The sequence below is a fragment of the Alexandromys fortis genome, unplaced genomic scaffold (assembly GCF_014885135.2).
Source record: "Alexandromys fortis isolate MF-2015 unplaced genomic scaffold, M_Fortis_MF-2015_v1.1 scaffold_272, whole genome shotgun sequence".
Classification (NCBI taxonomy): Eukaryota; Metazoa; Chordata; class Mammalia; order Rodentia; family Cricetidae; genus Alexandromys; species Alexandromys fortis.
The window spans coordinates 982,590-1,007,789 of NW_026068149.1; the positions used below are offsets into that span (position 1 = coordinate 982,590).

Consider the following 25,200-nt stretch of genomic DNA (forward strand, 5'->3'; position numbering starts at 1 on the left):
GGAGTTCTATTTTGGTTCCTTATTTATTTAAATTATTCATTATTTTTGAATTTTGAACCTGTTGACATAAACATTCATACTATTTTCAGTGTTTTTAAAGTCTCTAAAAGTCTCTCCTTTTTCTTGAACAATCTTGACCGGGTGCTAAGTTGTTAGTTCTAAAAAAATAAAAAAATAAAAAATAAAACTGTGCTACCTGATGTTCTTCTGAGAAGAAAATACAAAAAGGAAACAGATGTGAAGATGAAGGCAGAGATAGCCTTTAACCTACCAGGGCCAACAATGCCAGGACCTGCAGGAGCTGGAAATAAGAAAAAAGTCTTCTAGAGCTGCCAGAGAGAGTGTGGCCTTGCCAACAGTTGCCATGCAGACTCTCTGCCTCTAGAAATCTGGCAGAAAAGTTGCTATTTTCAACCATTGCTTTCTGTGACCCCTTAAAATATCCTTATGTAACAAACAGGTTGATTTACACAATGACTCCCAGGATGAAAGGGCAAAGCTTCTTAGCAATTCTTCAGAGGGTTCTTCAGAGCGTTGGGGACTTAATGTTAAGCTCCTGCTAACCTTCACTCATGTCTGCTGCTCTGTGTTTACATCTGAAGGTCCTTGCCATGCCCTATATGAATCTTCAGTCTGTCCTAAGGAAAGGCACCAACATCTTTCCAGCTACACAGCCCATGTATCTGAGTGCCATGCTTGTTACCACTTTCTCCTTCATCCCACACACTTAATCAAGAGTTAAGGGCAGAATTACTTCCACATCTCTTAAATCTGTCTGCCTCTGTGAAGCCTCAATTTTACTCCCCTAGCCCAGACAATCATTTCTGAAGCAGAAACTCACCTAATGTTACAAATTCATTTACCATCCCTCCATCCACCCACCCATCTCACAAATGCACATCGTTCCACTTCTGTAAAACAACCACAGTGCAAAGCACTATGACAATGAAGGATGTTAGGTGTCTTTCGTAATACACAACTATAACACGGGGGGGGGGGGAGGTGTATTAAGAGCATAGCATAGAGTACTGCGAAATTGTCTCAGTAGCAAGAACAGTGAAAGAGAGGCTCTATAAAGCAAATGAGGTCTTTTGAAGGCCCTTCCTCTTTTCAAATAGATTATCTGTTAAAATTAAAATAATCATGCAAAGTGGATGTTTGAACGTGTATGAGTGCTCAACACTTATGACATTTCCAGTGTTTTTAGAACTACATATATTCTAGGGCAAACACGAATTTTTAAAAACTTATTTTTGTGATTATTATTACATTATTTCCCCCTTCCATTTCCTCCTTCCAAACCTTCCCATATACCCCACCTTGCTTTATTTAAAGTGCATGACCCCCTTTTCATTATTTTATACATATATGCATATAGATACATCTTCCTAAATAGCCTGCTGGATCTGTATAATGGTACTTATATGAGTAGCTGCAAATATCAGGAAAGTAAAATGGATTGTTTTTACATTATTGAAGCTATAATAAAAATTCACAATAACCATGGATAAAGGATTTTCTCTCACTATGAATGTGCTGAAGCTGGGCAGTGGTGGCTCATGCCTCCAATCCACCACTTGGGAGGCATAAGTAGGTGGGTGTCTATGAGTTCAAGGCCAGCCCAGTAGGTCTACAAAGCAAGTTCCAGGACAGCCAAGACTATACATTGAAACGCTGTCTCAAAAACATGAAAGAGAGAGAGAAAGAGAGAAGAAATGTATTGAAATGAGCTTACTACTGCAGATGGTCTGACATTCCAGAGATGACCCTACAGTTTGCCCATTTCTATCTCTCCCTAAAAGATGGAAGCCTCTAGAAGGTGGTACATGTCTCCTTAACTACTGTGTTGCAGACAATAAAATCCTACTAAACATTTGGTAGACCATAATAAGTGTTGTTTAATGGGTGGACAAGCTAATATTTACAGTGTGACAGTTGAATGCCTCTTAAGGTATCTTTATGTCTTAAGAACATCAGCTAGTTTGTGAGGGTGGGTCTGGAGGGTATAGAAAGTGTTTGCATCTCCACTGGAGGTGTGTATTCCTGTTGAGGATGGGTTTCAACCTTTAGTGGTGTTGATTTCACCCAAGGATGAGCAAGAGAAGAGAGAACTTCACCACTCGCTTGCACTCTAGTGTAAACCTTTCTCATTTGTTTGGCCAAACGACTCTTTAATGCAAACTCTCTCTGTGGCTTCAAACAGTGCCAATTATTTTCTGAACAACAACAAGTCAATGAGCCAAATTAAATGTCTCTCCTCATCATCCTCTAATTAGAATTCTTCCTAGTAGGTAAAGTTTCTTAGCACAACATTAAAATATTACTGTATAATTCAAGGTCATGTTTGCTCTGAATAAATTACCTTAATTCAAGTGTCACATTAATTAGGGATATTAAGCATATGTACATATCTTCCTAGTACTTGGAGAGCCCACATAATCACTGAGAAAACTTTCAATGTTAGTATTAAAAATAATCTTCAAAGGCAAGAAACTCCTTGTCTTTCCTGAGATACAGACTAAACACATAATTAAAAAAACAAGAGTTTATTTTTTGTAACTAACAATGATTATTATGGAATTTGAAGAATGAAGTACTTAAAGTAGTAAATTTAAAAAAAAGACCTCAGTTATTATAGAGAGTGAGAAGTTGCTTAGATTTTATATTACAGGCTAGCCTGGTGTGGTGGTACATACCTGTAATCAAAACATTCAGAAGGCAAAGAAAAAATAATTAAATAAATGAAGCTTGAAAAAATCATCCTGAGTGATGTAACAGACCCAAAAGACAAATATGGTACATATTCAATTAAATACGGATGTTAGCTGTTAAGCCTCCAATAGGAAGACTACAATCCACATAACCGCAGAAGTGTAAAGTAAGGGACTAGGTGGAGAGAAGGAGAAATACACTATAGGTATATGGATGGATTGGAGAAACTGGAATGAAGAAGGGGAGGAAAGAAGTGGGATAGGGAGAGAATACTGAGTGGGACAGCTAAAATAAAGTACATTTGAAGCATTATATGGAAACCTAATACAATCGAAGCTTTCTAAACTATAAAATATATTAAGGGAATCACCAAATAGAGGCAGAGCCCCAACTGTCTACCTCTTGTTATCAAATGAAGACTCTAGTTCTGGGAATAGGTTATTTCTGTTTGAGCTGTTGATTAAAGGGATTCCCTGTGAATCCCCAAACTACCCAGGTTATTGCCAAAGCCACCAATTGTTCTAAAAAAAACTGATAATAAGGTCGTATTTCTGAAGACAACGCCACCTATGGGATTCATTGAACGTGGAGAAATTGTGCTGGTCCCTACCTAGGGCATTCACCTCTGCTGACCAGTGTTTAAGTTACTATTGCTTTTTTGTTTCATAGTAGTTTGTACTTATATGAAAAATTTGCCTCCTTTGTGTTATAAAATATGTGAAAATCCATTTAAGAATACTAATAAAACCTGTAACCTAAGGCTCTCAGTCTCTGGAGGAGGCACTGGTAGAGAAATAAGGAAGGGTACGTTTGGCTTTGTCTTCTGTAGGGTGGAAGAATGTCAGCCTCCCTCTTGTCCCTTCATCCATTTGCCTGTAAAGCAGGTGTCTCCAAAAAGAAACCATTTTGTATGTTCCACAAATAAAGCAAGACCGACATCTTTCTGAGCACATGAGCTCTGCTATTGTGGTCAGCTGACTCCTGATGAGCAGGCGCTGCGTTTGTGTCACCTTGATCCTGTGGGTGGTAATAGAAGCCGTGACTGAGAAACACAATAATTTACCTCTGATGCCCATTGCAGGAGCAGGGTAAGTGTTAAATAATTCCACAACTGCCCGAGCCTCTGACTAGATGTATATAATTTTGTGACTGTGTCCTTACAGTTTTCTTTTCTTTAAAATATTCTTTTCAAGTCGCCAACCAAGTACAGAGGAAGACGCAAGAAATCGCCAGCATGCTCACACCTTGCCAAAACTCTATAGTGGCAATACCATGACCTAAAATCAGGATAGCCTCAAGAAACCCAACAAACAAAGAAGTGTTTCCAGTTTTCAACTTATGGAAGGTAAGAACTAGGAGCTCATGAGAAATTTTAGTCTCCTGCTACATATACATATATAAAATCAGACAGAATTGCTTTGTTAGACGCAGAATGGATTTAGCTGCATCAAAGAGTCTCATCGCCAATGTTCCAGATACATAATTTATAGGTTCATTTTCTCCAGTCTGAAAGGAAGTTTCCTATCAAGGTTTGGCTATTCTGAATATTTCTTAGATAGCTTGGTTTTTTATTTCAGGGTGACTTTTTACTAAGGAAAAATTCAATCTCAGAAACAAAATGATTCACTGTGCAGGAAGACCCATGGTTCGATCTAATTTTCATATACGTGGAGGAAGGCTGCGATGGATGGCTTTAAGGAGTGGTTCATTTTGCTCCCTGAGTCTTTCTCAACTAAACCTCAGTCATGAAACTCAGTAACGATAAGATGATTGTATTCTAAAGCAATTTAAGGAAAGTTTCAAAGACAACTAAACAGGGGAAAAGGTTTTAAATTATTTCAGAATATTTAAATAGATTCCAGTTTTATTTGCAATATATATTTTATACACAATGGAGATAGGAAGCAAAAGACAGCAATGCAACGGAGACTTGCTGTAACAAGTCTTTCTGTCCCACTAACCAGCTCCCAAATATTGATATGGAGACTTCTTATTAATTATGAAAGCTCAGTCTGTAGCTTATCCTTGCTCTTAACTAGCACTTATAACTTAAATTAACCCATTTATATTAATCTACATTCTAACAGGTGATATTAACCTGTCTTCCATCTTGCATCTCGTTTCCTTTCTGTGTCTCAAGCACCTAGATTCCTCCTCCTCTTCCTTTCTCTCCCTGGAAATTCTGCCTATATATTATTTTTTATTATACCAATCACAGCAAATACATCATCACATAATGTACAGCTATTCCACACCAACTTTCCCATGACCTTCCCGTGTGACCCCAGTACGCACTAGCATACACTCTTCTGTTACTTCTTTGCAGTTTTGTGAGACAGCATAGTCCACATCCACAGACTGTCTGATCACAGTCTGGCACCAAGTCCTTCAACGCAAGCCCCTCCGTGATTTGCAGAAGCATCAACTCATCCATCCTAAGCTACAAACCCACAAACAGATACATGACTATGACTTGCTCTGTGGAACTGTCATAGCAAAATAATATCCTTCCTATCCACTGAGCTTGGATTTAAATAAGAAAAAGAATTTTAACAGTATCCCAGAAAAGATTTAAAAGAAATATTTCAACTTGGAAGTTCTGGGGCGATTAAATACAAAACCAAAAATTCAGCTTTATTTTGAGCAAAAGTCCTAGAAAAAAATCTATCCCCTCAAATGCATGAAACTTAAACAAAGAAATGAAGCATACACAGGGCAATGTCTTCTAACTGGATTATTTTATGATATTCATAGAATAGAGGTAAATTAATTAAAATAGCCCTTTAAAATATTTAGTTTTGAAACAAGATTGCAAAAATTTTGGAAAAAAATTCTAGATTCCTGCTTGATATACTGATTTCGAACCTAAGACTTGTATTTTACTCAAATACATAGCATATGATGTCAAAGTTTGGTTTTAAATATAGTTTTTACATTGTGCTTTTTTGGAAACACATGTTGCAAAACATTTGATCAAGCACTTTAATGTAATCTAGAAACAGATATTTTGGGGGCCAGCCATGATAAGCTAAGTATGGACAGGTCCCCCAAAGGAAGTTCTTTATTTCCAACTATTATCACCTGCCAGAGTAGAACTCAGACCTTGATAAATTATGAAAGTTCAAGCATTCTTAGGGTACAATAACAGAATAATCAAATTATGAACCATTCATATATGAACCACAAGATGAAAATACTTTTCTTTCACAGTATGACACTATGTAACTGAATCTTTTAATAAACTTACCACTGGCAGACTGATCAAAAGTAAGGGATATGCTGGGACTTAAACTCTGATCATCTACAAAAGCGGTAAGCACTCCCAAATACTGAGTCATCTCTCTAGCCCCACACTTGGAGTGGAACAAGAAAAAATTAAGAGAAAAGATTAGGCCACAAATATAAAGTTATCAAATATTGCCAAAAATTTATTAATGATTGTGTAGCTAATTATATATCAATGTGAAACAGGCTAGAGTCATCTGAGAGGATGAACCCACAATTGAAAAATAATGTTTCCATAAGATGGGGCTCTAGGCAGACTGTTGAACATTTTCTTAATTAGTTACTGATGTGGAAAGATCCAGCCCATAGTGAGTATGGTCATCCCTGGGCTGGTGGTCCGGGTTCCATAAGAAAGTAAGCTGAGCAAGTCAGTAAGCAGCGCCCCTCCATGGCCTCTGAATCAGCTCCTGCCTTCAGGTTCCTGCCATGTTTGAGATCCTGTCTTGCATTTCATCAGTGATGATCTGTGATATAGAAATATAAACCCAATAAACCTTTTCCTCCTCAATTGTTTTTGTCTGTAGCATTTTATGGAAGCAATTTAAATCTGAAGGCAATTTGGTACCAGGATGGTGGGGTATGGCTATAAGAAACATATGTCATTTGGGGGAAGGTTGTGGAAGAACTGTGAGACTTTGGGTTACAACAGCCATTAAGTATTGAGAGCCCAGTGATCTATTATTTGAAACCTGACTATGTCATTTGGGGCAGCGTTGTGGAAGGACTTTGGGACTTTGGGTTACAACAGCCATTAAGTATTGAGGGCCCAGTGATCTATTATTTGGGATTGTGGGAGATAAGAGCGTTGAGAGCAAGGCAGGTGGTGGAAGCCTGTATTGTGAAATTTCAGAGGAAAGCAAAGACTCTAGCGGGCCATTTGTGTGAAGAATCTGGCCAGCTGGGGCTAAAGAATGAGCTGTGATTACAAGAGTTCAGAAACTCTAAAGGAAAACCTTTGTTTGGCTGGGACAATTGATGCTGGTCAGCTGGGGCTGAAGAATCAGCTGTGATGAGGAGGGTGGCGTCACTGAGGAAAATCTTCTAATCTTCTGGGAAGTGTTTTCTGAGAGCCAGCTCGTGTAAGCTATGTCTAGAGGTGGCCAAGGTTATACTTTGTGCTAGCAAGCCAGAATTGGTCACGTGTAAGAATCTCCCAGGTGGTACAGGTTTTGAAGGCACGAAAAGGTCATGGAGAGCAACTTGAGGCTTAATTCTGTGAGAGGTGAGGAGAAGCCGCTGCATGAAGGGTTGCGGTGGAAGCTCTGGAATGAAGAAGCCATGGAGAAAGTTGAGGCTCTGCACCATGAAGAGTCCAGGAGAGGCTACTGGTGAATGCACAGCCCAATTGCAGAGGTCTGTACCATGGGAGGATCACCAAAGCCGGAAACAACTGTGGAGTGGCAGCATCTGGAGCCTAGAAGACAAGCTGTGTGTATTGCAGTGGGCAGAGCTAAAGAAGTGACCCAAGCCCCTTAGAGAAGACCAGAAGATTGTAAGTGGATTCCAGATGTTGGACATTGAATTATTTACACTGTTAGAATGTTGTCTGGCTTTGTTTAGATTGTGACTATGCCCTGGTTCTTCCCTCTTGTAATAAGAAAATATTTAACTTAGTTTTTAAATTTATAATAGCCCACAGTCAAGAGGCTTTGGATTTTTAAAAGATTTTAGATTTTAAAAGATACTGGCTTTTTATAGAAACTGAACTTTTAAAGTGTTTTTATTTTTAAAGAGAGTGGAACTTTTAAGCTTGTAATATGTTATATATTTGTGACATCTTATATCTTTGAGATAAACCATAAACTATGTGTTAAAAAGTGCTGTGTGTCAAGTTGACAAGGAGTCAATTGTGCTGGCTAATTTTATGTCAGATTGACACAGGCTAGAATCATCTAAGATAGGCAATCCCAAAGAAGAAAATGCCTCCATATGATCAAGTTGTATGCAAGCCAGTAGAGCATTTTCTTAATTAGTGAATGATGTGGGAGGGCCCAGCCCATTGTGGGTGGTGCTATTCCTGGGCTGGTAGTCCGAAGTTCCATAAGAAGCCAGGCTGAGCAAGCAAGCTATGTGAAGCAAGTCAGTAACCAGCAGTCCCCTATGGCCTCTGTATCAGCTCCTGCCTCCAGGTTCCTGCCTTGTCTCGGTTCCTGTCTTGTCTTCCATCCAGGATGGACTACAATGTAGAAGTATAAGCCAAATAAAGCAGATCTTTCTCAACTTGCTTTATTTCTCTTGGTGTTTCATTACATTAGTCGCATGGCATTGCTTCTGTGATGGTGTTGGATCTTTATCCAATTCTCAGTGTTTGCTATGGGAAGAGTGGTATTACTGGGGCTAGAGAGATGGCTTGGCAGTTAAGAGATCTAGCTGCTCTTGGAAAGGACCAGAGGTCAGATCCTAGCATCCATGTGGGGCGCTTCGCTACCACCTGTAACTCCAGCTTCCAATGATCTAACACAGCTTTCTGATCTCCGTGGACACCTCACATATGTAGTTATACACACAGAGGCACACTCAAATACACAGAGATTTTTAAAAATTTAATCTTTTCCAGCTATACCCATTTTTCCACTGGGACACATGTCTTTCTTGCTAGACTGCTCCCAACCAGTTCACCATATGCTTAAGCACAAATTCCACTCTCTGCTCTCCCTTGCAACCCACTCTGTTTGACATTTACGTGAAGTCTCTTTTCTCCCCAGCTCTACATACACTTCACAGTTAGAATGTGATGCCTAGGATGTGGGGGATGACTCAAACAAGGATCCTACTGTTTGAATTGACTATAGACAAGCCTCGTGTTTTCAACACAGATAAGAAGCTTCTGGATTTTGGTAAGGATGTGTAGATATAGACCATCTCCACAATTCTTATCATGGTTATTTTAAACCCTTTGAGCACCAACACTCTTGGCAAACAACAAACATTCTTGGAGATTATCTTGCAAGAGAAAGGTGATTGAGCAAGTGTACAATGACATAAAACCATTGTGACCTTAATATTTGTAAAGGGGTTTTACTAATCACAAAAGTAGGGTATTCTGTGACCTGCAGAAGCAGTAATCCATCCAAGAATGATGTCAAGTTCAAAACCTAAGTATCTACCAAATAATAATATCAGTCAAAATAACTTAAACCTATCTCAAGCCCCTGTGAGAGGAGGTCCTGGAGAAGCTCTGATGGCATAGCAAGGCTGCTGGAGGCCCCTAGACTGGGCTCCCCATATGCAGCTAAGGTCTAAACTCCCCTACCCTTGCTCGCATGTCAACCTGTTGTCTTTGTCCTGGGGCCCCAGGTCTCCCTTCTTCTTTTCCCTAGACCCATTTTTAATTAGCTGCTTTCCAGATCTTAACTCCTATGCTCTTGTACAGCACCACGAAGTCCCAGGGAGAGTAGCTGGCAGAAATACAAGAATCCTAACATGGCAAAGCTGTGGTAGGGGTTTTGCAAGAATGGAACCCAGCTGTGTGGTGGCTGCTGCTTCAAGTCCACAGATTCTTCAGGATCTGCAGTAACCGTCAGCTCCCCAAGGATTCACATCTGTGTTGGAAGCCACTCCCTTAGTGCTTTCTTACAACCTCTGCAGAACCCCTTGTGTTTGAGACACTGCAGGGCAACAGCATTGTCTAAAGACAAACCAGTGTTGGAATGCATCCGTTCCAGCAAATCAATGTGGCCACCTTGACTAACTTATTGACTCTCGTACCTGGGAAAGAAAATCGCTTGGGTGAATTTGCCCTGATTCACTCTTCAAAACTTAAAGAGTGTTTCAGTTTATGCTCGTCCTGCAAATTAGTCAATGTGTATGTGCATGCATGTGTGTGTGAGAGAGAGAGTGTGTGTGTGTTATTCCCAACAATAACAACTGACCAATCATAAATCAGTACACTTTATGTACAAACATTAGAAGCCTTAACAAAATAAAAATTAAAAGTTTGAAGAAGTATAACGAACTGAGAATTCTGAGACCATATTTCTTCAACTGCAATGCTAATGCCTGTTCCAACATAAAATGTAAATAATCAGCCTTCGAACTATGCAAGGTGCCTTCTCTTCTGTTGGAAAATGTCCTTGGGCCCACTAGAAAGTAAACAGCTAAGAAGCAAAACACGTAAGAATAAAATAAATTTAAAAAACACACAAACATACTGAACAGGTAGAGTAAAACCCATAAACTGGGAGCAGAAGAGGTAACACTGGAAAGGCAGGACTCGAAGTCAGGAAGCTGAGCTTGGGTGCTGGATCCCTCCACATGGTCTGTGGACGGGTAACATATCATGTCATGGTCTTCTTTTCGAGGAGTTTCAGGATGGCAACACATTAGTGTCTTTTCCAATTCTGTAAATCATAATTCTGAAAGTATTCCCACACAATTGAGTTCTGTTCATTTATCCTCAACTCTAAGCGATCAAGTACACTGGAGAAAGGCATTCAAATGAGAGTTAAGCCCTAGCTCTTCCCTCAGATGTGTGACATTGGGTACATCAAGATCTTATTACAGTGCATTATCCCCTCAATATGTGATATTTTTTTCTTATATTGTTGCTGAAGTTAGAGACAATAAGCATATAGCTGCATAGACATTATCCTAAATATAAACACAATGCAAATATTCATTTACATATTTGTAGGTCCGCATTGGCAGGGTTTGCTCCAACTTTGGTTAGTAAGATATGGGAAGTTGATACTTCCAAACTAATAGACAAAATATTCTTTCTATTTCTTCTCTACCCATTCTCCTACTTTGGATGATCATTGTTTATTCTCTGTCCCTGTAAAGATGTTTTCATAAAAACCTGGAGAGCTTTTTTTTAACACAGCATGGAAGTAATAACTAATAAAATTAGATTAGATTAGATATTTTAAAAATGTGTATATTCTAGTTGTTCTTGCCTCAAAAATTAACACCAAAAAGAGAATGTGTTGGCTTGGCTCTTTTTAGCTACCCATTTACTCTCTATAGTTATCCTTTCTCATCAATTATAAACCTAAAATAGATACAATACAAATCAAATTCACTTAGAGAGAGAAAGTGTCAAGAGTAGAGTATTCCTCTCTTTCCCCTAAAACTCATTTGAGAAGACACAAGAGACAGACTTGAGGAATAGCCTTGCGGTTGTTCTATTATTAAGAGTCGAAATAATTTCCTTAATTAGAGAAGAGACACAAGCAATGCCTCTTTAAGTAATTAAATGCTGTTACTAGATTTTTTAAAATTAATTGGGCAATAGCATGTTGCTGTTCCAAAGTAAGAGAGATGAAGCAACATATTCAACTACACAAACATCAATGAGGTCTACAAAACAAATTTGCTATTCTTATAGCATTCATACAACATCCAGGTCTAGAAAAATACCCCTTGATGTTTATATCCCCTTCACTCTCAGAACCATTGGCAACATTTTCCAGACTACTAAATGGTTTTACCAAACCTTCCTTGTCTTTCTGACTAAGAGTTACCAACAGATGTTTGCTGGGGGGTGGGAGCAGGGAGCATTATAAATTAGGAGTTACCACTGCCCCTACTGTCTTGTTCATGAATGGTTATGCAAATACTCATCTGTTCTTTTAAAGTTTTGAGCATTATCATTGGAGTATGAGCCTCCTCGCCCGAATTCATATTCTATTAACATTTAAAGTCAATGTACACTGACTTACCGAAAGCTCAGGAAGAAGTTAGCAAGTTTCACAATAGAAGAACGATGGGAAACAGTTCATACATGACAAATCCCATGAAGAAATTCTCTCTCTCTCTCTCTCTCTCTCTTTCTCTCTCTCTCTCTTTTGGGCCAATGTAAATGCCAGAATCTCCTTCTGGAGTGACCCTCCCCATCAGAGAAGTCAAAAGTCAAGCTGATGTTTTTAAGCAATCTTATCAAGGGAAACCTTGCAGTATGAGGAAAATATACTTCCCCAAACTGTCTCCCAATATTCTTCTCCCGCTCCTATTCAAACTGATAGCGTATTGGCTAGTAAAAATGTCCCTGCTAATTGTTTAATTAAAAAAAACATGCATAGCATTGAGTCAAAGCCTTTATTTTAGGCAGGAAATTTATTTCTCCTTTTTAGGGAGAACCTTTCAGACAAGAATTTGGAGAAAAGTTTTGTTAGGAGAAAATTCTGTTTGGACACTGCTGTTTCCCAGTGAGGATGGTAGAGATGGCACCCAGGAGAAGTCTGAATGTAATTAATTTGGTATATCCACAAACATTTTGAATATGTCTTGGTAAGAGGGGTGTATGAAGAACACACACACAAAAAAACCTAATACTTGGTAATAATAAAACAGTGAGATAGAAAAATTACTCTTAAAAGCTGACATTTTTTCATTCCCCATTTTTAGGGCTACTGCAACTGGCTTCCATGGTTTTATAGTTTCTAATGTAATGTCTAAATAAAGGGCTGCCACACTTTGGCATGCCCCTACCAGAAGAAAACTATTTAGCTTTAGCTTTTCTCGAATGTTTTCAACATGTCCCTACATTGGAGTTATCTTCCTGCATGTTTCCAGTTGTTCCTAAGACAATGCCCAGATCCAAGTTCACCCCTCACCCTCTCAAATTCACTTCATGGTGAAGAACAATCACAGATCATATCCTAGAACTATCTTTGCAAAACAAATGCTTGGATTAGTGAAAATGTAGCAATAATTTTTATTGTATTTATCGTAATCTTTTCTAATGAAAGTGTAATGGGGTGGAAGATACTTTACTTAACTGAAGTCTGGAGCAAGTAAAATCTGGTTAACTAAGGCTTTTGGATAACTTCCTTTTAGACAAAGATCTTTTTACAACAATCATTCCTTCCTGATCTTTCCTTCCTTGACTGCTTGTGGCTAGGAATATGACTTTGAGAAATTCTCATGGCTACTCAGGGCACATCTGGAGTAAAGTACAAAAAGATGGCGTGCTAAGAAAGCCTTTTCTGGATACATAGTTTGAGAGGAGAGGTATATGAAAGAAGGAAGAAGGTATATGAGAGAAGAAGTCAGAAGGGCTCTTTCCCTGGTGGCACTCTAACTAAGGGCACAGCCCCTCTAGGCTCAACTGTTCTGTGCTAAGACAATGCTTCTGTGCCCCGTGTGAAAACTGCTTTGACTCAGTGTCAAAGTAAGTGCCCAGTCTGGATGCTGGGAGAGGTTACTGTCGTGGATAATCTCTCCATCCTATTTTTGAATGTGGAAAGAGAAGGTCATTCATTCTGCCTGCTGCCTTCCTCCAGCCTCCCTCTGCCCCTGATAATGAAGAGTGCTGCCTAAAGGCTTCAAGGCATCTTGGGAAGTCTGACCTCCTTGCAACATCTGCCTTCCTCCTGCTGGTCTCTGAAAGATATTGATTTAGCAGATACATGGACATCTTGGAAACTCACCTTTCCCTAAACTCTGCAGCAACCTCTCAGCAGTACTTGGCAAATACCTGAGTTTGTCATCTATCATACTTACTTTTCCTACTCCGAATAGAACAGATTTCCTGGGTATTTGCCTGTTAGACATCCCTTCCACCTGCTACTCTACCTTCTCATGGAGCTACTATAAATAACAGCCCCAAAATGAAGACACACTGAACCCTCCCAATGTAATATCATATTAGATTGAAAAGCACCTTGACCTTGGAGTCGGACATAGATAAAAATGCAATCACTGCTATTTTCCTTACTAAATAATGAGTAAGCTAGAGATCTTGTCCCGTAGAATTATGATTAATAATGAGGTGATATACAAAGTACTTTGTGCATATCCTGACGCCTGCTTATAGGTGCTCAATGAGTATAACAAATGCATACTTGACAACTACCAATGAACTCATAGGGAAAACAGAGGTTCCTGGGCAGAAACATAACTAGTAGACGTGAACCAAATTTGGCTCAATCTCAACAGTTCCACTTAGCAGCTGCCTAACTTTGTGCAAGTCACTTAGCCACGTTGTGATTCAGTTTCATCATCTGTGGAACACAGAATATAACAGACTTCAATTCATAGACACTATAAGAAAAACTAGCTCTTCTTCTAGCAAGTATAATGCCAGATCAATGGGCTCACCTTGGGGCTACAGGTAGAGCAGCCTGTTCACAGTGTGAAAAACTGCAAGAGCATGATAGAGCCCCCTCATATACGGTAGACAGAAACAGAGAGAGTGACTATTCATGGCCTAGAGCATTTTGAAAGGAGGAATCTATCTACAGCAATTCTAGAGTGATCTGGGGTAGTTCCACGTGGAAGGAAAAGAACAGAAAAGGCAAGCATACAGGTGACTCAGCTCTCTTCTCGGCTATAGACAAAATGCATGAGTATTCTTACGTCAGTGCTGTGAAGAGAAGGGATGATTAATCTGTCCTCTATGGATTTTATCCACCAAAGAAGGTCTACCAGGCAAATAAGCCTTGTTAGAAAGAAAGTGTGGCCATGACTACAGGGGCCAAAAGATAGAGATTCAAAAGTTCTACCAAGAGACTGAGTACCAATGCCAGAGAACTAAGTACAGTGAAGATTCAGAAAGGCTTTTTAGAGCCCCTGGTAGTTCTCTAAAGGAAAGCCAGCAACAGGTAGCAGCCACTTTGACAGCACCAACAATCAGAAGTTAATAGTACCAGTTAAGTGATGCAGCTCTCTTCACCTTCTAAGTCTCAGTCCCTTTTCTGCCAAGAAAAAGAGGCAGGGGGAAAGAAGGGAGAGACATAGCACCCAAACTGTAAATTTATCCATGGCTTACCTCCAGCTGGGAGTCATATACTATACCCTGTCCTTTAGAACAAAATCCTAATTCACAATGGTACTGATTCCTAAATTACAAATATTCCCCCATGGCTGGTTTCCGGGTACCAATGAGACAAGCTTGCATTCAGAGCTGGAAATAGGTGCTAACTGACTTGTGTGAAGACTAGTTCTCTCCATAGAAGTGCTCCAGCTGAGCTATGGATCTGTTGTATAGAGGAAGCTGGTATGGGATGGAAGGATAGAAATAGAAGAGAGAGAGATGGCATGAGATAAGATGAGATGGGATTGTTTTAAAATTTTGAATCCAGAAGGTTTTTTTGTAACTATAATTGAAGTCTGAAAAGTAGATCCACTGAATATTACCAACAAACTCCATGAATTTCCAAAATGATATTAAGAAAGATCAAAGAACATTTAACACAGCAATAAGAAATAAATTAAACTATTAGTGTCTCTGCAAGTTTGCTCTTGTACAAAATGAAGATTTGTTATGTGTATTGGTTTAATAAAATGCTGATTGGCTTTGGAAATTAGATTCATTGAAGTCAAATGACCCTAGAAATGGTATTAATTAGAGTAGGTCCTACCCCCAAAACATTCACAGCAGTGATCTCATGTAAATCAAACAGTTTGGGTTATATCTTTAGTACCTCATGATATATACTTAACAACCCAATGGAAATAAAAGATAATTTCCTTCTCTGTACCATTTGACTAGTTAAGAAAGAACAATCTGAAGAAATGATTTCCCAGACTATAGATTAAAGACATGCTACAAATAATTCCTTTACTTCCTCATCATGTGATAGATGGGAAAGAAATATTTGTCTGGTCCTGTGCTGTGCTTTGTGGTTATTGCTGCTGCTGATGATGATGATGATTATGATGATGGTGATGATGACAATGATGGTGATGATGATGATGACGATGATGATACTGATTCTGTTTCTGTTGCTGCTGATGCTGTTTATGACAAAGTCTCATGTAACTCGGGCTAGCTTCAAACTAATTAGGAAACTGATAATAACTGGTCCTGCTGCTACTCTCCCCTGGTGGCTGGGATTATTTGCACACGTATCACTCAGTTTATGAGGTGCCAGTGATAAAACCTAGACTTCATGCATACTAGACAAGTATTCTATCAACCAAGCTACATCACCATCCATCAGCACTCTGTTTTCCTTGAAAGGGCATAGAGGCCCTAACTGGAAGGAATTAAACGTGGACATGAGAATGTCGAATTCCTCCAAAGTTATGTTTATCTTTATTCAATCAAACATAGCCATCTTGTCTCCCTCTATACACATTGACCTCAGCATTCTTTCAATTCTTTCCTTCATCTACATATCTCACTACTTTAAAAGCAGTAGTCTCAAGATCCAGTAAATGTTAAGTATATGTTGTATTTTATCTCCTTGGCAAATGGAAAGACTTTTAATCTTGCTTGGTGCCTGCTGTCCGGACAATAAAATATTTTACCTGACAATAGCATGATTTTTTTAAGTTACACACAAAAGACATAGTGTTCCTAAGACTATGTGGATAGGAAGATTTTGGTAGCAATAGACACTTGTATGATTTATGCACCTATCAAGACACAGCACATTTCCACCGCTTCAGAATGGTCCTTCTGTGCCTTTTAAACAAATGTCTACACCTTCCCAGAAAGATGCATTGCTCTGATACCTGGCAACATAATTGTTTCACCTACTCATGAATTTTTCCTAAGTGCGAATAAAAGCATTCTCTTTTGTCTGCCTCTTTTGGTTATCCTATTAATCAGTTGTTACCCCACATTTTTTCTGAGTAACACTTCATTGTAAGACTATGCCACATTTGCTTAACATTCACTTTTGATGAGCAGTCAGGTTCTTTTTAGATTTCAGCTTTTATTAGTATTTTTACACATCAGCATCCAGTTGTTCCTGCAGTGTTTGTTGCAATGACCATCTCTGCCCACATTAGATTACCTTGGCAACTTTATCAGAGGTCATATTCTTGTGACCTCTGATTGCTATAATTGAATAGTGAGTCTTGAAACCAGTCCATTTAAGTTCTCCAAATTCCGAACCTTTTCCAAATTTGGTTTTCCTATTCTAGATAATTCGTATCTTTATAAAAATGGTAATATCTAGTTGGTGATTTCTACCCAGAAACTTACATGGGGTTTCAGTTGAAGTGGTTCCCTGTCTGCAGGTCAATTAAAAAAAAAAAAAAAAAAAAAAAAAAAACCTTAGCAGTTCTTAGGCCTCTGACCTTTGAATAAGACATACTGTTCCATTTCCTAGAGTCTCACCAGTTAGTTTAAGTGTTTTGTCTTTTTAATTGTAAAATGCTTGCATATTTTTTACAAAATATTTTATGTATTTGATGCTATACAAGTGGGATTGTTTTTATTAAGTTCCATATTCTCATTTTTGCTGCTTTGTAAAGTAGACTTTCCTGGTTTCAGGCATTTCATCTTTGCTAAATTCATTTATTATTTCTTGTCCTTATTTTTTCTTCTTTTTTTTCTTTTTTTTCAAATTTATTTATTAAATATTTCTGTCTCTTCCCCACCTCCGCCTCCCCTTTTCCCTCCCCCCCCCCCCCATCATGTCCCCACCCTCCCTCCCGTCCCGTGGGAAGTCCAAGGAAAACCCTCCTCTGTCCAGGTCTCGTAAGGTGAGCATCCAAACAGCCTAGGCTCCCACAAAGCCAATACATGCAATAGGATCAAAAACCCATTGCCATTGTTCTTGATGTCTCAGTAGTCCTCATTGTCCGCTATGTTCAGTGAGACCGGTTTTAACCCAGGCTTTTTCAGACCCAGGTCAGCTGGCCTTGGTGAGTTCCCGATAGAGCATCTCCATTGTCTCAGTGTGTGGGTGCACCCCTCGCGGTCCTGAGTTCCTTGCTCATGTTCGCTCTCCTTCTGCTCCTGATTTGGACCTTGAGATTTCAGTCCGGTGCTCCAATGTGGGTCTCTGTCTCTGTCTACTTTCATCGCCTGATGAAGGTTAATGTTCAGGAGGATGCCTATATGTTTTTCTTTGGGTTCTCCTTATTTAGCTTCTCTAAGAACCCGAATTATAGGCTCAATGTCCTTTATTTATGGCTAGAAACCAAATATGAGTGAGTACATCCCATGTTCCTCTTTTTGGGTCTGGCTTACCTCACTCAGGATAGTGTTTTCTATTTCCATCCATTTGCCTGCAAACTTCAAATAGTCCTTGTTTTTTACTGCTGAGTAGTACTCTAATATGTATAAATTCCATACTTTCTTCATCCATTCTTTAATTGAAGGGCATCTAGGTTGTTTCCGGGTTCTGGCTATTACAAACAATGCTGCTATGAACATAGTAGAGCATATATTTTTGTTGCATGATAAGGCCTCTCTTGGGTATATTCCCAAGAGTGGTATTGCTGGGTCCATGGGTAGGTTGATCCCAAATTTTCTGAGAAACCGCCACACTGCTTTCCAGAGTGGTTGTACTTTTTTCTTCTTTTTTATTATTTTATTGAGCTCTACATTTTTCGCTCCTCTCCTCCTCTCCTCTCCCCTCCCCTTCAATACTCTCCCAAGGTCCCCATGTTTCCAATTTACTCAGGAGATCTTGGTATTTTTACTTCCCATGTAGATTAGATCTATGTAAGTCTTTCCTAGGGTCCTCGTTGTTGTCTAGGTTCTCTGGGATTACGATTTGTGTGCTGGTTTTCTTTGCTTTATGTTTAAAAACCACCTATGAGTGAATACATGTGAAAATTGTCATTCTATATCTGGGTTACCACACTCAAAATGATGCTTTCTAGCTCCATCCATTTGCCTGCAAAATTCAAAATGCTATTTTTTTTCTGTTGTGTAGTACTCCATTGTGTAAATATAGCACATTTTCCTTATCCATTCTTTAGTCAAAAGACATTAAGGTTGTTTCCAGTTTCTGGCTATGACAAACAATGCTGCTATGAACATGGTTGAGCACATGTCTTTGTGGTATGATTGAGCATCCTTTGGATATATATACCCAAAAGTGGTATTACTGGGTCTTGAGGAAGGTTGTTTTCTAATTTTCTGAGAAATCGCCACACTGACATCCAAAGGGGCTGTACCAGCTTGCATTCCCACCAGCAATGCAGGTGTGTTCCCTTTACCCCCCACAACCTCTCCAACATAAGTTGTCATCAGTGTTTTTGATCTTGGCCATTCTTACTCGTATAAGATGGGATCTCAGAGTTGTTTTGATTTGCATTTCTCTGATGAATAGGGATGTTGAGCATTTCATTAAGTATCTTTCAGTCATTTTAGATTCCTCTGTTGAGAGTTCTCTGTTTAGGTTTATGCTCCATTTTTCTATTGGCTTATTTGTTCTTTTGGTGACCAATTTCTTGAGTTCTTTGTATTTTTTAGAGATCAGACCCCTGTCTGATGTGAAGAATTTTTCCCATTCTGTAGGCTGTCATTTTGTCTTGTTGATCATGTCCTTTGCTTTACAGAAGCTTTCCAGTTTCAGGAAATCCCATTTATTAATTGTTTCTCTCAGTGTCTGTACTGCTGGGGTTATATTTAGAAAGAGGTCTCCTGTGCCAATGTGTTCAAGTGTACTTCCCACTTTCTCTCCTATAAGGTTCAGTGTGGCTGGCTTTAATGTTCAGGTCTTTGATCCATTTGGACTTGAGTTTGTGCATGGTGATAGATATGGGTCTATTTTCATTCTTCTACAAGTTGATATCCAGTTGTGCCAGCACCATTTGTTAAATAAGCTTTCTTTTTTCCATTTGATATTTTTTGCTTCTTTGTCAAAATCAGTTGTTGGAAAGTATGTGCTTTAATATCTGGGTCCTTGATTCAGTTCCATTGGTCCTCCTGTCTGTTTTTATGCCAATATCAGGCTGTTTTCAGCACTGTAGCTCTGTAGTAGAGTTTGAAGTCAGGGATTGTGATGCCTCCAGATTTTCTTTTATTGTATAGGATTGTTTTGGCAATCCTAAGGGGGTTTTTTGTCTTTATTTTTATGTTCTGATAAAGGTTAACATATGCATGCACATTGCCTAAAATGTGCTAACTTTTTAAAATTATGTTTATTTCTTTTCCCTGAATCATCTCACATGAACCATCTGCAGAATATTAAATTGTCATAATAACAATGGATCATATTTGTACTTTCCAATTAGTTATTTTACCATTAATTGTAGTATTAGCTGTAGGGTTTATGTACATGACCTTCACCTGGTCAAGGAGGCTCCCTTCAGTGCCCTTTGTATTGAGTATTTTCAACATGATGAGGTAGTAAATATTTCAGTACATTTTTCATTTACCTTGAAGTGCTCATAAATTTTTGTTTTATATTCTGTCTAAATAGTTAATTAGAATGGTTTATTTTAAAGGTTGAATAAAGCCTGAATTAGTATAATAATTATCCTTTGTTCCTAATGAGTTTCTCGTTGAAGCATTGTTTGTACCTCTAATAGAATCTACCAGAGAAACCACTCTACGGTAAAGTTTTCCATGCTATGGGTTTTAGAAACTATATAATCAGCTCTCTTAATGCATGTAGGACAATTTTTAGAGCTCTTTTTCTGCCAGTTTTGGCAATTATTTCATCTCCTTTGTCAGTTCCACCAAATGAATCCAACGTCCTGGCTCCTGACTGTCAGCTCAGTGTTCAGAACTGCCATAACTGATTTTTATGTTTCTGGTTTCCATGTGATGAACTGTTTTCCCTTTTTTCTATGATTTTATTGAATAATCTGAACTTAAATTTATCAGTTCTTCTCTCTCTCTCTCTCTCTCTCTCTCTCTCTCTCTCTTTCTCTCTCATGTGTGTGTGTGTGTGTCACAAGACGTCATGAGGTAGCCCTGGTTGACCTAAAACTCACCACATAGACTAAGTTGGGTTCAAACTCACAGAGATCCATCTGCTTCTGCCTCTACCCTCTGCCTCTGCCTCTGCCTAAGTGTTGAGATTAAAGTCATGTACCACAAGGCCCAGGCACTTACTGTTGCATTTAATGGGCTAACTTTGTATGTGTTACTATTTTCTGCTTATTTTTTGTGTGTATGTGTGTGTGTTCATTATCTCTGCTTTTATCTTTGGCATTTTTTTCCTGCACACACATTAGGCTTAATTTTCTATTTACATTCAACTGTTGTTTTCCCCTTTGGCATTGTTCAGCCTGCTATTCGTGCACTTAATGATCTTCCTTTTAAAATTCAAAGATTGCATCTCCTACAGTAGGAGATTTTTGGTTTTGAAGCCTGGTTTACTTTTCTCTGAAAAACATTCTGCACGTGCCTCACATTTTCTATGTCTTTAAGTCCTTGTGTCTATGCGTAATTGCCTTGAAGTCTTTGTTTCCTCTTTTCAACATCAGGATCAAATCTGTCTCCTGACATTTCCTCCTAATTTCCTTGTGAAATTCCTTCTTGTTCACATACAAGGTACGCTTTTGCTATGATGTGTTGAGTCCACATTTGGTCATCTTCCTTTAGCTTGTTGAGTTTTGCATTTAAAAGTACGGAATTTTACTCCTGGTTAAGTTCCGTCCTTGCAAGGCTTAAGTTAGGCTTAAGAGAGAAGTTTTGTTCTTAAGAAATGGTTTCTGGAGCCGGGAGGTGGTGGCGCATGCCTTTAATCCCAGCACTTGGGAGGCAGAGGCAGGCAGATCTCTGTGAGTTCGAGGCCAGACTGGTCTACAAGAGCTAGTTCCAGGACAGCCTCCAAAGCTGCAGTCAAACCATGTCTCAAAAAACCAAAAGAAGAAGAAGAAGAAGAAGAAGAAGAAGAAGAAGAAGAAGAAGAAGAAGAAGAAGAAGAAGAAGAAGAAGAAGAAGAAGAAGAAGAAGAAGAAGAAGAAGAAGAAGAAGAAGAAGAAGAAGAAGAAGAGAAAGAAAGAAAGAAAGAAAGAAAGAAAGAAAGAAAGAAAGAAAGAAAGAAAGAACAGAAATGGTTTCTGCCAGACCATATATTATTGCGTTTTGATGTTTTTGATTCAAGGTGATACTTGAGAGCAGAAGCCCTCCCCATCAAGCACCAAGTCCTTATTCAAAACCATAACTGCCTTGCCACAGTTAATATAGATACTGAGACTAGAACTCCTAGACCTTCATTTGTTGACCACAGCAGCAGTAGTGGAGAACTAAGTGATCAGTTTAAGAGAGAACTAAGTGATCAGTTTAAGACAAAAGCTGTCTTTCCCTCATTCTTCATTCTAGTCATTCACATTTCATGGTAACTTCCTAAACTATTTCTAGAACCTACCCCCGTCTTTCATTACTTCCAGTGATCAAGTAATACAAACTGCAGTGATGGTTCACTTGAATTACAGTCCCGCTGTGTTCACCCAGCACCCTTTCCTGCCAATGGGTCCTAGTCTGTCACCAAAATAGTCTTCTTAAGACAATTTGTGCTGGCTTCTAAAGACTTTCCTTTGACTTTAGATTTAGGCATGAGTCATGTAAGCTTACTAATGTGGAGTAGTTGCTCGGCTCTTTGTCTGGTCCTGACCAGGATAAGCTGGTTCATGTTCTCACATGCTACCCACTCTCTGTGCTCTGATAACTCACCTTCCTCCAGACTCTAATTATTCTGCCCCATGTCTTCTCCCAATACATGACCACCATACTCATTTTCCTTTATAGCAAGCCTCTTTCTCCTTCTCCTAAACACCATTTATTTCTACTTGTTCTGCAAACATCGACTATCAATTTGTGTGGATATCTAGTACAATGTTTAATTGTTTCCTGTTCATGTATCATGCTCATATATTATGGAGTCCCTTTCATAGAACAATTTTAGCTTTGTCTAAATTCTACTGAAATAATATAAGGCATTATAATTTTATTAAACTAATCATTACACATAAATTCTGTGTAACATTAAATGTTTACCGCGGTGAAGAGAGGCAGTACATCATGTTCTATTAATCAGGGTATTTTCAGCTCATATCTCAATGCCCAACATGAACAATGAGCCCAACCATTTACCAAAGATGAAAGCATAACACCATGGGAAAAATGAGAGTGACTTCTCCAGATCAATAAAAGCTTCCCATTGAGCATCAAAACACTTCATTTCCAGCATTTCTTAGAATATAACAATGTTATCTCTTCTTGAAATTAATATAGACATATTGAAGACTCCAAGTTAATTTTAAGGACCTTGGTTATTATTTCAGCTATTGTTGTTTCTCCAGCTGGCCGCTCTCACTTTCCCTGCTTTAAAATTCTTCAGCCTGCATTTCACAAATTTCTACTCTCTTTCCTTGAGGTGGTGGTATCCTTTCTGGTTGCTGTCAATGTTCCTGTCTCTAACCAACTCCTTGGTGTTTTCTAATTTGTTACTTTGAGTTTCCTGCACACTGGGACACGAAATAGCCTAAATAATCCGGGGAATTGTACTAAGTGTGAAGTCTGACTGGCAACTCCAAGAGAGCCCCAGAAGGTTCTTCTAAGTCAGAAAGTCACTTCCTATGTTTCTTAATACAGCCCACATTCCCCCTACCCTGTTCCACTTCTGCTCATTGCTTTGCTTCTTTCTTTCCTCTCTTTTCCCCTTCATATTTTTTTTTTGGCAAACCTGTCTGTCTTTCACGGAGTGACCAGTTTATCAGCATTTTCCTTTCCCTGTACAGGAGCAAACTCACCAAAACAATGAAATAATACCTTTAAGACTTGACACCCTTGTTAGTTTTCACTGTCTTGGGTTTTTAATGATGCAAACATTTGCCCCGATCAAAGGAAAATTTGATCCATTTTCTTTGCATAAATAGATTTTACTGTAAGAAGACTAATGACACAAGCCTCAAGAGGATTTTAGGGACTAGGAATGTACCTCATTTGGTAGAGTATTTTCATATCATACCTGAGGTCAAGGGTTTGATCCTCAGCATCACATAAGCCTGGCTGTATCAGGAGTAAACACCTGAAATCTCAGCACTCCGGTAGTAGAAGTCGATAGAGCAGAAGTTTGAAGTCAGCTTAGTTATGTAGAAGGTTTGAAGTCAGCCTGGTGTACATGAGAGCCTGTCTCTTAAAAAAAAAAAAAAAAGACAAAAAAAGCTTGAAGTTGTTTTAAAGTTTGTGGCACTGCCAACTGACTACAAGTCCAGGCTTCATGATAATGATCTGGTTCCCTGCTTACCAGCAGGATCTTCCCTTTCTTAAATTCAATTAGACTAATATTATATCCACTTTGGCTTAAAAACACAGTGGGGAGTCAAACCCACAATTATAAACCAGAGTTTAGCTGAGTACCGATGGGAAATCAAGGCAAATGCAATGTTTTTGTGGGGGATTTCTGAAAAACAGAGCTAAGTCTCTCGATCCCATTGTTTTAGACCTTTTGACTTGCTTGCTTGCTTTCAGAATGCATAAAGAACAAGAAAACAAAATGAAAAAAAAAAGTTTGGAAAGAAAGATCCCTTACAAACTGAAAATCATGTTGAGAATTTGAGAACTAAACCTTGTTTAAAAAAAAAAACACACACACACAAAGAAATCATCTACCATTTGCCATTGTACAGCCAATGGGAGCAGCCTGGGCTGTATTTAGAAATTCACCCTATTTGATATAAATGTGTTACTAATGACTGGTCAGACAAAAATGACATCATTGACTGTTCTATATATATTTGAAGTCAATAGACAATTTTCTGTGTGCTATAAAGGGGCCAGAGACTCACCATGTGTTCAAGGCAGGAAGATATTCTAAGGAGAAATGAAAAGGCCAGCGGGAAGCCAAATGGCAGAGCTGAAAAAGCAGCGAGGGTGAGCAGCGACTCAAAATAGGAATCCCCTGCTCTCTTGCATTTGTGAAGTAACTGGAAGCCATACGGCGACGCTAAATATAATCGATTGAAGGTAATTTTCTGCCCAGGTACATTTTAAAGCCGTTTATCTACCCAAGGTGCTTATTTGGCTCTGTTTTAGAATAGGCTTGAAAATTAAACAGCGGTAAGAAACCGTCTTTGTAACAGGCAACAGAAAGCCTTAGCAGTAGTAAAGGGTGATACTGCGGCCTTAGGGTAAGGAGTCAGGAGTCATGGACATCATGTGTACCTCATCACTCACAAGCTAGCAGTGACCTCTTACAGTCCAGAGTGCCTTCACTTTGAAGTAACATGTTCTGACAACATTACTGCTAAAGGTATTTGTAACATTTTACAAGAATCTACACCTTTTAAGAATTTTCTGACTCTGTCTCCTTTCATCGCCTGATGAAGTTTAATATTCAGGAGGATGCCTATATGATTTTCTTTGGGTTCTCCTTCTTATTTAGCTTCTCTAAGAACCCGAATTATAGGTTCAATGTCCTTTATTTATGGCTGGAAACCAAATATGAGTGAGAACATCCCATGTTCCTCTTTTTGGGTCTGGCTTACCTCACTCAGGATGGTGTTTTCTATTTCCATCCATTTGCCTGCAAACTTCAAGAAGTCCTTGTTTTTTACTGCTGAGTAGTACTCTAATATGTATATATTCCATACTTTCTTCATCCATTCTTCAATTGA

At 38.8% G+C, this 25,200-nt stretch overlaps 1 long non-coding RNA gene across 1 annotated transcript in view; it reads right to left on the reverse strand.

The window, feature by feature from the left end:
- Positions 1-25,200, reverse strand: part of LOC126491507 (uncharacterized) — a 138,155-nt gene that overhangs the window by 52,165 nt on the left and 60,790 nt on the right. Inside the window, exon 2 of the long non-coding RNA XR_007589408.1 lies at positions 23,553-23,719. This is a non-coding gene — a long non-coding RNA (uncharacterized lncRNA). The remainder of the gene's footprint in view (positions 1-23,552; positions 23,720-25,200) is intronic.